Source organism: Crocodylus siamensis, chromosome 1, assembly GCF_052110815.1.
Source record: "Crocodylus siamensis isolate JL-2025a chromosome 1, ASM5211081v1, whole genome shotgun sequence".
NCBI classification, from domain to species: domain Eukaryota; kingdom Metazoa; phylum Chordata; order Crocodylia; family Crocodylidae; genus Crocodylus; species Crocodylus siamensis.
Window position 1 is genome coordinate 367,132,079 of NC_143395.1, and position 12,464 is coordinate 367,144,542.

The window sequence follows — 12,464 nt, forward strand, 5'->3', positions numbered from 1 at the left end:
GCTGCTGCTGGGGTCTCCATGAAAACCGGCCCCAGCCATGCAGCCAGGAAATGAAGTCCGGCCACTGGCTAGATCTGCCATTTGCCCATCCCTGTTCTTTGAGGGAACTTAGGGGAAGACTAATCCAGAAAGTTCAGTTAAACAACAGAAAATGTTAAGCATAGGGATGCGTCTAAACTCCTGTCCCTCTTGGTAAGAGGCATCTGACTCAAACTGAACATTAAGTACCTCTGTCCCCTTGCAACCTGAACATCTAGCTTCATTTCTAAGAGTAAGCATTTAAGTGAATGGCAGGGGTGATGCCACTTTTTGCACAATAGCTTAGCATGGGGGTTTTCAACTTTTAAGGACAGTACTCCTTCTGGTGGGTACCTCCTTCTGGATGTAGAGTGGAGGGGGAGGACGGCGGTGGTCAAACATGGAGGCGTTTCCCATGTACCCCCACTTCTCCCTGCCACTGTTGCATATCCCCTGGATCTTTCCTGTGTACCCCTGGTTGACAACTCCTGGCTTAGCAGTTAGGGGATTCCACTTCCTAGTTAAATGTTCTAAGAAGGGGATTCCTGTACCCCCTTCTCAAAAGGATGCCCTAACTACCAGATGTTGCCTCCCAGAAAGGGATTTTTGTCATAATTTTTACATCCTGAATTTGCTTGGGGACATACATGGAAACCAAGGAAGGCCACCTGTGCTGGCCCCAGCAGTATAAAAACCTGCCCTGGCCAGCAGCTCAGGCCTACTTGCTCTCAGGAGCTTCCGAGGCCCAGCCACTTGGTATCTGGGGACACTAGCCCCTTGTGTCAGCTAGACTGCTGAGGCAGCATCCTAAATTCATCTTTTGAAATACCCCAAAATCCACATTCTTCCACAATCAGAACAAGAGAGAGACAGAGAAAGGGGGCTGATCAGATGGGCAATGTTTTATTGCTACATTTACAATGTTAAAGAAATCTGGAAGCCTACCAGTGTCTCTAGCATCATAATAAAATAAATCCTGAATATCTATATATTTTAATGTTTGCTTTTGGTTTCCATATCACATGGTGGGTGTGTAGAGGGATGTGGGGGGATGTGAGTCACTGTGGGTAGGTGTGGGGGACTGTAGTTGTGGGGGCTGTTTAGGAGGGGTGGGTCCTCTGCATGAATGCTGAGTGCCCCCAGCGGCTGGCGGGGCATAGTGACAGCAGTAAGCAGGGAGCTCCCACAGACACCACTGGCACTGTTGGCGCTGGGTGGAGGGGTGGCAAGCACTAACTGGGGGTCAGTAACTACCTGCAGACATCGTCAGCAGCAACAGCAGTGGCCAGCAGCAATTGCTGACTGCCCACAGATGTCGTTGATGACAGGGGAGGTGGTGGCAAGCGGCGACCACCCACAGCATGGACCCCCCCACAGCACAAGGACTACTCTGCCTGCAGGGTACCAGACCCTGCCAGGGGCTACAGCTCCCCCCCATCCCCCACAATGGGCTGGAGGCTGGAGATGAGAAGGAAACTGGAGAGAACAGAACAAGAAGGAGGCTGGAGACAAACCCCTGGAAATAAGCTGGAGACATTCCCCTGCTAACTCCAGCCTCCTGCTCCTTCTCTGCTACTGCTGGTGAGTGTGGGGGGACTGGGAGAGCAAGTGGGAAGCTGGGGGAACAAACAGGGAGCTGGGGAAGGTCTCTACCCCACTCCTCCAGCCCCCGCAACCCTCTACTTACCTGGCAGAATCTGGGTCCAGGTCCCTGCAGCTTGCACTGGTGCCCTGCCCCACACGGGCAGTAAGCGTGCTTCAGGACCCCAGAAAGGGCCAACCACAGAGATGCTCTGGCAGGGTACCAGAGCATCTCTGTGGAGGACTGAGCCTCTGGTTGACCCCTGGGGTACTGTTTGACCGCTCCAGGAATCTAATTTTGCTCCCTCGCTGCAAATATGTGCGGGAATGTTTGCAGTGCAGGGAATGTTTTTTTGTTCCCGCACATGCCTTTTGCAGCGTCTCAAAGGGGTTCGAGACACCGCAAGAGGCACGTGTGGGCTCGTCTGGATGCGCCCTTTCCTGTCTCCTGTGGGACTCAGTAAAGACAACAGCAGTTTCAAGACTTGTTCCACTATCATTGAGTTATATTTAAGGAAAAAACTGTTTCTTCCTTAAAAATGAAGATGTGGGGTTAATTTACAGGCAGGGCTGTTTTATAATCCATCTGGAACAAGACTGTAATTAAGGCACTCCCAAGACCATTTACAGATTTTATATGAGGTAGTTAATGGTTAGAAACAGAAACCGCTCTGCAAGGATGAATTTAAAGTTATACAAAAGCTGGTAGAAAATACAAGGTAAAATGCTGGACAAGGCATTGCTGACACAAACAAACAGTGACAAGAAGGCGGAATGAAGCCAAGGACTGATCCAAGGACCAGGGCAGCAGAAACCCAAACTTACTATTAAAGGGGGGGGGAGGGGGGGGGAAGGAGGGTGGCTGAGATCAGATCCAGAGATACTGAGGCAGAAGGAAGAATACCCCAGGCCCATGTCCCTCACACTACCAAGTTCTCATGATTTTTTTTTTTAAAGGGCTGTGGAGAAGAGTTAGATGTGGTGTTATTTGCCCTACTGGTAAATTATGCATAAGCGCAAATTTGACTTCTCCTAAAAGTAGGAGCAACTTCAGATATCTTTGTATTTTGGAGGAATGAAACATTGCTGTCCTTAAATTTAACCTTGGTCTTCTCCAAATAATAAATTCATATGTAAGATGATACATATATGCACGCACACATATACACAATGGGTTTGAAATACTAAAATATACATCCTTCCATAGTGCATGTAACCGCACAGCTCGTGTCTGCTCCCTTGGGGAAGGGCGCACCCACGTCCGGAGCCCGCGGCCTCCCCTCCAGCTCAAGCCGCTCCTTGCAAGGCACGAACCCCGCCCCTTCTCCCTGCCCGCCGGGCAGGGCTCCGGGGGGCGGGCAGCGCCCGAGGCGTTACGGGCACCGCTGCGTCAGAGCTGCGGCCGTGGGGTGAACCCCTCGGCCGCTAGCGCTGACGCAGAAAGACACCCCCTAGAGCTGCACAGAGAGCAGGCCACAGCGCCTGAGCACCACCGCCGCCGCCACCTCCCGAGGAAAAGGGGCCGACGGCTGGGCCCCCCTCAGCGGCCTAACTGGCCAACCCGGCGCGCCCCACCAGCCCTCCTCTCCCCGCGGGGCCCGTTATCGGCGCGGCGGCACCTGACAGCGGGCGAGGAGAGCAGCCGCTCTCGTGACCTGTTCACCACCCGCGCCCCGCAGCTGCCCGAGCTGCCTGCGGCTCCGGTCACGTGACAGGGAAGGGCGGGTCCCCCCCGCGGCGTCGTCACGTGACTCCAGAACGCCGCAGCGCCAGGAAGTCAGTTCACCCGCCCTCGCCTCGCGCCCGGGGTCACGCGGGGCGCTGCAAGCCCCGCCCCCTTACTCGCCTTCCCATTGGGCGCCTGGCTGCGGTGTCTCCTCCAGCCGCCCTATCGGCTGGCGGTCGCTGCGCCCTGATTGGCTGGGGGAGCTGCCGCGGGGAAGGTTCGCACGTGCTGGGGCGCGAGGGTGAAGCTGCGCCAACCTGCTGTATCCTGTAGGGGCAGCTCTGCGCACGTGCCCCTGCGGCCTAGAGGAGCCCGGCCTGGCCCTGGGAGCGGCTGCCGAGGGGGGTGCGGGTCTGTGCGGGGTGGGCCGGACTGGGGAGCCCTGGAGAGGCCTCTCCAACCTGGCTCCTTCTGAGCTCCGGCTCGTCCCTTCGACTCGGAATCGCTGCGAGTCACGAGCGAGGCTAAGAAATCACGACGTTGCCCAGGTACCGCTGCGGGCTCCTGGGAGCAGCCCCGGGAGCGGGTACTCAGTTATTCAAGTCTCTGACCGCCCCGCCCCTTTCTGCAACCTCAGGGTTCGCGGTGAGGCCCGGTCCGTTGGGCCGCCCCCCTCGGAGCCGGTGTTGGGCCTTCCTCGGGTGCGGCCGGTCGCGGACGCCTGGGCGGAGCCCCCGAGATGCTCCAGTTCAGGTGCCACTCAGCTGTTTTAATACAAGCCGAAAGTGTGCTTTGACTTGCCCTTGTTAATTGTAGAGCATAAGAGCTGTGACTTCTTAGTCTGGCTTTGGCCCTCCCAGGCACAAATCCTCTCCCCCAGGAAAAGCAGACGGGTTTCGGAACAGCCTAAGGTCTCAAATCTAGTCCCTGTTATTATTGGTAATTCAGTAGCAATTGGGAGGCATCACCAGGGACCACAACACTGTTACACAAAGGACTGCATGGAAGGGTGGGTCCAGGGGGATGCAGTGGTACAGTTGCGCCCCTCATTGATTCCTGCTCATGGCATGTTTAAAACCACCCCCTGGCACTTCTGTTCAGGAAGGAGTGAGGGAGTCAGTGGACTTCATGGCTTACTACAGGGATGACTAGTTACTCATCCTGGGAGCCACATCCCATCTTCTGATGAAGTTCAAGAGCTGGAGTGGGGTAGAGGGGAGGTGGGTTTGCTGAGCAACCCGGAGTGGAAGTGACCTGCCCCTCCCCACCCCCTTTGCACCACTGAGCTGCTCTTGCTTTCCCGATGGAGAGTACACCCTGGGGTAAGCAGTGTGGCTGCAGCCCTGGCAGCTGGCGCCTGAGCTGGCAGTCCTGGAGGGAGAGAAGGAGGGTGGGCTCAGGGCACACTCCCCATGGGGAAAGCTGAAGCAGCAGGAGGTGCTAGATTGTGTTGTCCCCCAGAGCTGCCTGGGGGTGGGGGAGGGGGAGCTTCAGCCAATTTCTGGAGAGCTGAAAGTACCATGCTGGCAGCATGTGTCTTGCAAGCCTCAGTTTGGCCACCATGGGCTTACTATAACTTACTCAGTTTCTTCAAAACTATTCATTCTATAGCATAGCCCTTGCCTTTGTCATGGTCTTTAGTAGGTGTGCAGAGAATCTTTGGGGTGATACCGATGGCTGATTTTTAACGAGCCATATTGGCCAATACTGATCCAATTCCGATATGCAGCTGGGCGTGTGCCCCCAGATCTGCACGCAGGATGAGGGGCTGCTGGGGCTACACTGGGCTCTTCCCAACAACTGGGAGGGCATTATGCGGTGGGACTGCAGCCACCCCAGGATTCACCGTAGCCTCATCCCAGCACTGCTGCTGTTCACCCTGAGCACAACCTGGGCCCAGCCCCCACTGGGAAGAGCCTGGCACTGCCCCAGCCTGCAGCAGCAGCAGCCTGCCCTCACCCCATGCACAGATCCAGGGACACATGCCCCCCATGCCCTCCCAGGGTGCACATAGCAGTGGGAGCTGCCACTGCTTTCCCATACCCTTTGGATAAGCCACTTGCAGCTTAGTCCCCCATCCTGGCTGTGCAGTGCCTGCCCTTGCCCCAGCTCCATTCCGTCCCTCGCAGGTGGGGCCTTGATCTGCCCCCCACTACACCCCTTCCCTCACAAGAGATTTACAAGCCAGACCCGGCTGTCCTTGTGGCTGCCTGCATGCTGCGCTGTGGCTGCACACATGCATGAGGCATTTGTTGGTGGCATCAGGCACACCAGCCAAAAAAAGCCAATGGCCAATACAGTCAATTTTCCTTATATCGGTGCTGATCTGATATGGGACCAATGTAGTGGTGCATCTCTAGTCTTTAATGGTTCCACTGCTCCAGGTATCCTTACTTTTGCAATTCTGCTGTTATCTGCTCCTAGTAATGTAGCTTCCATTTTGCAGCCCTGCAAGCCTTTTAACTCTTATCTAGAAACATTAACTAAGGTGTGGAAACATTAGGTCAGGCATGGAAATAATTTTCAGTGAAGCGTTGGATGCACTGTCAGAATGCTCAAGGCTAGGTTTTATTGTATGAACCTGAAAGAGATGTACATTTAACTATAAATATATTTGAAATATATAAGTATTTTGTATATAATATAAAAATCTTTATATATCGTATAAATATATTTAACAATTAACTGTAATGATTACATGACTTATTAAGTGTCTTTGAATTATTTTGTCTAATTTGTTGTGTTTTCAAGATGTATGTAGCTCACTGTCATAATAATCACAGCTCTCTGGAACTTGGTTGAAACCCCTCCCACTTCTCCCTGAGGCAGCTTCATAACCTTCATCAGTAACAATGAATGGATGCCAGTACAGTATTAGGCAAGCTTGGCAGTTTCAAAGTTGTAATTCATGTCAATTCACAGTCAGTTTCATGTAACTCACAGTCAGTTGGGTTGCCAACTCACAGTCAATTGGGTCACCAACTGGCTGGAGGGCCGTACCCAGAGAGTGGTGGTGGATGGGTCATTTTCTACTTGGAGGGATGTGGGCAGTGGGGTTCTGCAGGGCTCAGTCCTTGGGCCCGCACTGTTCAACATCTTCATCAGTGACTTGGATGAGGGGGTAAAAAGCACCCTGTTCAAATTTGCTGATGACACTAAGATGTGGGGGGACGTGGGCACACTAGAAGGAAGCAACAGGCTGCAATCGGACCTAGACAGTTTACAGGGGTGGGCGGGTGAGAACAGGATGGGATTCAGCACCGACAAGTGCAAAGTGATGCACCTGGGGAGGAACAACCAGCACCATACCTACAAGTTGGGGAACTCCCTTCTCATTAGTACAGAGGCAGAAAAGGATCTTGGAATCATCAGCGACTCCAAGATGAATATGGGCCAGCAATGTGGGGATGCAGTCAGGAAAGCCAACTGCACCTTGTCATGCATCCGCAGATGCATCTCAAGCAGGTCCAAGGAGGCGATACTCCCCCTCTGTGCGGCACTGGTCAGGCCGCAGCTGGAGTACCGCGTCCAATTCTGGGCGCCACACTTCAAGAGGGATGTCGACAGCATGGAGAGGGTCCAGAGGAGGGCCACCCGCATGATCAGGGGGCAGCAGGGCAGGCTCTATCAGTAGAGGCTATGGGACCTGAACCTATTCAGCCTCCACAAGAGAAGGCTGAGGGGGGATCTAGTGGCCTGTTACAAACTAGTTAGAGGGGACTAGCAGGCACTGAGGGAGTCCCTGTTCCCCCAAGCACTACCAGGAGTGACCAGAAATAATGGTCACAAGCTGGCAGAGGGTAGATATAGGCTAGATATCAGGAGGCGCTACTTCATGGTCAGGGCGGCTAGGATCTGGAACCAACCTCCAAGAGAAGTGGTGCTGGCTCCTACCCTGGGGGTCTTGAAGAGGAGGCTAGATGTACACCTTGCTGGGGTCGTTTGACCCCAGTACTCTTTGCTGCCATGGCAGGGGGTTGGACTTGATGATCTGCTCAGGTCCCTTCCAACCCTAGAAACTATTAAACTAACTGTGAAACTATGTTTTTCAGGTGATTATGCCTAGGAAGTGTGTGAGAGAATACATACATGTTTTGTTGAATGTAAACAGGAGAGTAAATACACTCACATAATAATCCAAACAAAAATCAAGTTATGAATTCACCTAATTGGCTGTGCAAGTCAAATAAAAACCAAAGCTAAAATTCTTATTTCATCTCAGACTGCAAGTGAAAGCAAAACCAAAACTAAAACTGTGATTTAATTTTTGTTTCACTTGTAGTTCAGCAAACACACCAAGCAGTGTCTCATTTCTTTTCTGGCGTTGGGGAAGTTGGAAGTGTTTGCATATGATATGTTAGTTTTTTAGTACTTTTCATTTGAAGTAGTCACCATAATGCCTAATCAGAAGAAAAACTAGTGTGTTGGCATCATTATAGTGAAGTTCAAGCCATAGAAGGAAGAAAGAAAGTTGGTAGATGTAAATATTGTGGGCAGGAGTATGCTAACAATGCAACTTGAGTGAGAAACCTTTAATGATGTGTAGAAACTGTCCTGAAAGAGTACAAGCCATATACAACCAACTGGTGGAACAACATCATCTGAGAAAAGTCTACTTCAGGAATCCTATGCAAGTAAAAAAATTACTGTGTTAAACAACACACAGTATAGACTAGCATCTATTAAAACATAATTTTAAAAGTTGTTAATGCAATTCTGAACTATTATTTATTTAAAATATTTGTATCCTGCTTTTCTGCTCACACTAAGTACCCAAAGTGGCTTAGGCTTAACAGTATTTTTTTTAAATTACATAATTGATAAATAGTTCACTATTTCAAGCCAGCAGAGTGAGCTTAGTCCTCTGGCTGATGGCAGAGGCTAGACTGTACTCACCTTTGACTCTGCAGTCTCATGGCAACTGAGCAGCAAGTTCAGCAGCAGAGTGTTCTTTGTGGCAGGGAGGGGAGAAGCAAGCTCCCTGCTGCTTCTCCTTCTGATGGATGAGGCCAGACTAGAATAGGCTAAAATAAAAACCTTTTCCCCCTTTTATTGCAGGAACCTGGTAGCTCAAGTGAAATAGCAGATTTGCAAAAAATGGGAAATGAAAATGTTGAGCTGCCAAGTCTGGGGGAAGAAGTAGCAGGATCTTCGCTTTCAAGATCACTGTCACCAGGTATGTGATCCATCGTAGGTAGCTGTTCAAGACGGTCAATCTTGTTATCAAGCTTTGTGGACAAAATGTCAAAAGGAGGTCAAGAAAAAGCAGATGAGGCATTAACTCAAGCTATATTTGCAAGTGGTACACCTCTTGCCATAACTGAAAGTCAGTACCGGAGGGAACATTACAAACTAAGTTGCCCATCATACAAGTTACTGTCACATTATTGCTTATTACATTCTCTCTTAGATAGAGAGCATGACAGAATTCAAACAATGACCAGTCCTTTGAATAACCAAGCAGAATCACTGACTTGGATGTCAGATAGATGGACTGATATACAAGGAAATCCTTTATTAAACATGTTAGCAACACCTGAACCAATATTCCTGAAAACAGTTGTTGGCAATCTTCTAGTCATACAGGTGAATACATAGCCAAATTACTGAGTGAAGAGATTGGGCACGCTAGGAGGTCCCTTCAGGGTACAAGCCCTTGTAACTGATAATGCAAGTAACATGAAAGCTGCATGGCAAGTATTAAAGTCAAAGTACCCTCATTTAATAGTATTTGGCTGTTCTGCTCATGGGTTGAATCTTGACAGGACATAGTAAGCGTGAATACAACTAAGACAATGCTGGCAAACTGGAAAGCGATTGTGAAGGTAACGACAATCATCATGTTGCTAATCAGACTTTGAAGAAATTACAGAAAGAAGCAGGGGAAGGAAACTGCATTTTTATTGCCAGGAGAAACTAGATGGGGTTCGGTTACAAAGTGGTTACATACTTCTTTGTGCGTAGCAAACTGCAGTGTGCTTCAATAGATGACACAGTATCCCAGATTATTCCTGTGAACGTTTGGAAGTAGAGTCTCGACAGTGATGTTGTGAGGGAGCGGCAACTAGGGGCGGCCGTGAGCTCCCTAGCGCCGCCTACCGTCACGTTAGGGTGACGTAGCACCCTCAGAATCTCGCCCGCCACGACTTTGATGTTAAGAAATATGATGTGGAGGCTGCCAGTTTCCCTAATGGACGGTCTTGTTAGTCGTCCCTATTCTCAGACGGGTATTTGATAAGCGTCCTGCCTTAAGGGCAATGCGTGCCTCCAAGCCTCCCCCTTAGCACGCCCCAAGCCTCGCAGCTATTCCGGGGGACGCTTGTATGGTCCCTCGCCCCTCGGGTGCCCTTGTTCTCACTCTCGGGCACCGGGGCTCTTTGCCCACCTGGCGCCTCCTTGGGTCGGGCCCCAATCTCTGGCCCGTTCCCCACGCCCTGGGCCTATCACGCTGGCGCCCAGCTACTTGCTGGCGCCTCCTGGGTCGGCTCCTCCAGCGCCGCTCACTACCGGCCCCCTGGGCCGGGTTCTAGCCGGCGCCTGGCTAATCGCCGGCTCTGCCTGAGTCTGGAGCACTCTCGCCGCCCTAGCCTCAGCGCCCTCGGGCCGGCTCACTCCCTGCGCCCGGATCTCGGGTCTCTCGCCACCCTCGGGCCGGCTCACTCCCTGCGCCCGGATCTCGGGTCTCTCGCCACCCTAGTCTCGGCGCCCTTGGGCAAGCACTACCGCCGCCCTCGTCTCGGCGCCCTCGGGTGGCTAGCTAGGCTGGTCTCGCCGCACTAGCCTTGGCTCAATCGCCGCCCTAGTCTCGGCGCCCTCGAGTGGCTAGCTAGGCTGCTCTCGCCGCGCTAGCCTTGGCTCAATCGCCGCCCTAGTCTCGGCGCCCTCGAGTGGCTAGCTAGGCTGCTCTCGCCGCGCTAGTCTCGGCGCCCTCGAGTGGCTAGCTAGGCTGCTCTCGCCGCGCTAGCCTTGGCTCAATCGCCGCCCTAGTCTCGGCGCCCTCGAGTGGCTAGCTAGGCTGCTCTCGCCGCGCTAGCCTTGGCTCAATTGCCGCCCTAGTTTCGGCGCCCTTGGGCCGGCACTACTGCCGCCCTAATCTCGGCGCCCTCGGGTGGCTGGCACTATCGCCGCCCTGGCCTAAGCTCTATCGCCGCCCTGGCCTCGGCGCCCTCGGGCTGGCTCACTATCGCCGCCCTAATCTCAGCGCCCTCGGGTGGCTAGCTAGGCCGCTCTCTGTCTCTGCCCTGCTCCGGGCCTTGCCCTCTCGGGCTGACTCTGCGCCTCCTGCGCTCTGTCACTGCTCCGCTCCAGGGTTAAACACCGCCCTTCTGGACTGGGGTCTGTAACCCGCACACTGCGCCTCCCTGGCGCAATACCATGCCCAGCCGCACTGACACTAGTGCCCCCGGCACTGTGCCTCAACTGGGCCCTGGGAACCCCCAAGCTGTTGGGGAGCTCCCCTGAGGCCTCCTCGCTCCCCTACAGCCTCCCCGGTCCTCCGGATGTAAACTATAACTAAACACTCAAGCCATCTGGCTATAACATAAATACAAAGGCTCCACACGCCTAACAACTCCAAGCCCCACCAGGGCTCTCAATCCTACCTCCAGTTAGGGCGATCCTGTTCCCTGCATCATTGCAGCCGGTTAGCGCGATGAAGTAGTAGCCACTAACCCCGGCCGCTCAGCTCAGCCGCAGAGCTCCTGCTCCTGCGGCAGCCAGAAGGGAACTGTGTTTCAGGCTCTGGCCTGAGCTGGTTATAAAGGCCTGGCCCTGCCCCCTTCCGGTCATGTGACCACCTGGTTGCCCCTGGCAACCAGGCACCTGAGCTGCCTGGGTGATTGGCAGCTCTGCCAATCAGCCTCAGAATCACGGGGCACCTCTGTGACTCCGTGACAGATGTGTTCTGGGTTCAAGTTCAAGGAGCATATAATTTGCTACTACCAGTTTCAGTGGCTGTCAAGAAACTTGAAAGAGGTGCACCTAGTCTTTCAAATAGTCCAGAGATATTGAGACAACTGAATGAAAATCAAATGAGCTTTTGCCTTCTTCACCTCTATGTAAAAAAAAAATAGTACTAAAACAAATGTTTGCTAAGATATCTGAGTTTTGCTCTCATCCAGTTCACTTGGCAGTAAACCTTTTTGGATCCTCAACACAGAGCACAACATTTATCAGAAGATGAATTATCTACTGCTGTCAGTGAAATTATGGAAGTAGCTAAGAATGTCCCCCAACATTGACGAAATAGCTGTAATGACAGACATTGCCAAGTACCGCACAAAATAAAAACTTTGGAGCAAAGACATCATTTGGCAAGCAGCAGAGAATGGCTCCTCTCACATGGTGGAAGGGATACTGTAATACCTGACTGTTGTCCAGGATTGCTCTAAGGATCCTAAGCATTCAACCAACAGCAGCTTCCTTTGAACAGAACTGGAAGGCTTTCAGCTCAGTCAAGACAAAAAGAAGGAATAAACTAACAAATGTATGCCCTGCTGTTTCTATTGCTCAAAATCTCTTGTTTCTGGAGAATCAGTAAGAAGCACAATTAGTGAAGAAGATGCCGTGTGATGATAAGTTGTCCTTGCCTGTAGACTCATCGGTAAAACCATCATTTAGCAAAAGAGAATGTGGTTCAAGTTGTTCTGAATCAGATTTGCCTCAGTCTGATTCTGAAATGGAACTAATAAGTAGTGCAAATGATTCTGCAGATAGTGACAGTGAAACTGAAGGTGCCGCAATGACCTCTGGAAGAGAGTTCAACTCTGTTGAACTAAATAAGTAGACAGCCACAGCATATCATGCACAGTTCTTTGGGTGTACTAAAATTAGTGTGTCAACAGTTTTCAGTGCCTTCATTTTTTTTCTTAAATTTAAACAAACAGTGTAAGGTAAGTACATGCTATTGTGTATTGTCTTTACGTTTTTACAAGTATTCCAATAAAAATAATGCCTTTCCACATAAAGCTTTGAATTTGTTTGCATATAACATTTAAACCACATTAAGTGTGCTGTATTTCTTTTTTTTCCTAATCAAATATTTCAGTTCAAATACCTGTGGCTATTGGGACATAAATTTAACAAGGGGGTACTTTTTTTAGTTTTGCTTACTAAATATAAGTCAAATAAACATACTAAAACAGATCACACTCTATTTAGGGCATTGGAAAAATTTCCAGAAAATTTTCCAATTCAAAAT

General features: G+C 51.2%; 1 protein-coding gene and 1 long non-coding RNA gene across 11 annotated transcripts in view; one reads left to right on the forward strand and one right to left on the reverse strand.

Annotated features, from left to right (window-relative positions):
- Window positions 1-3,375, reverse strand: part of RCBTB1 (RCC1 and BTB domain containing protein 1) — a 67,035-nt gene extending 63,660 nt beyond the window's left edge. For 8 of the 10 annotated variants that reach the window (XR_016438980.1, XR_016438981.1, XR_016438979.1 and 5 more), the window contains exon 1: window positions 3,219-3,351. The gene's annotated coding sequence lies outside the window, so the exon portion shown is untranslated. Of the gene's footprint in view, window positions 1-3,218 lie in introns of all 10 variants that reach the window. The other 2 variants (XM_090026190.1, XM_090026146.1) reach the window with 2 other exon arrangements.
- Window position 3,376: 1 nt separating this feature from the next.
- LOC149875020 (uncharacterized) overlaps window positions 3,377-12,464 on the forward strand; it is a 79,520-nt gene continuing 70,432 nt past the window's right edge. Inside the window, exons 1-2 of the long non-coding RNA XR_016439018.1 lie at window positions 3,377-3,813; window positions 8,324-8,441. This is a non-coding gene — a long non-coding RNA (uncharacterized LOC149875020). The remainder of the gene's footprint in view (window positions 3,814-8,323; window positions 8,442-12,464) is intronic.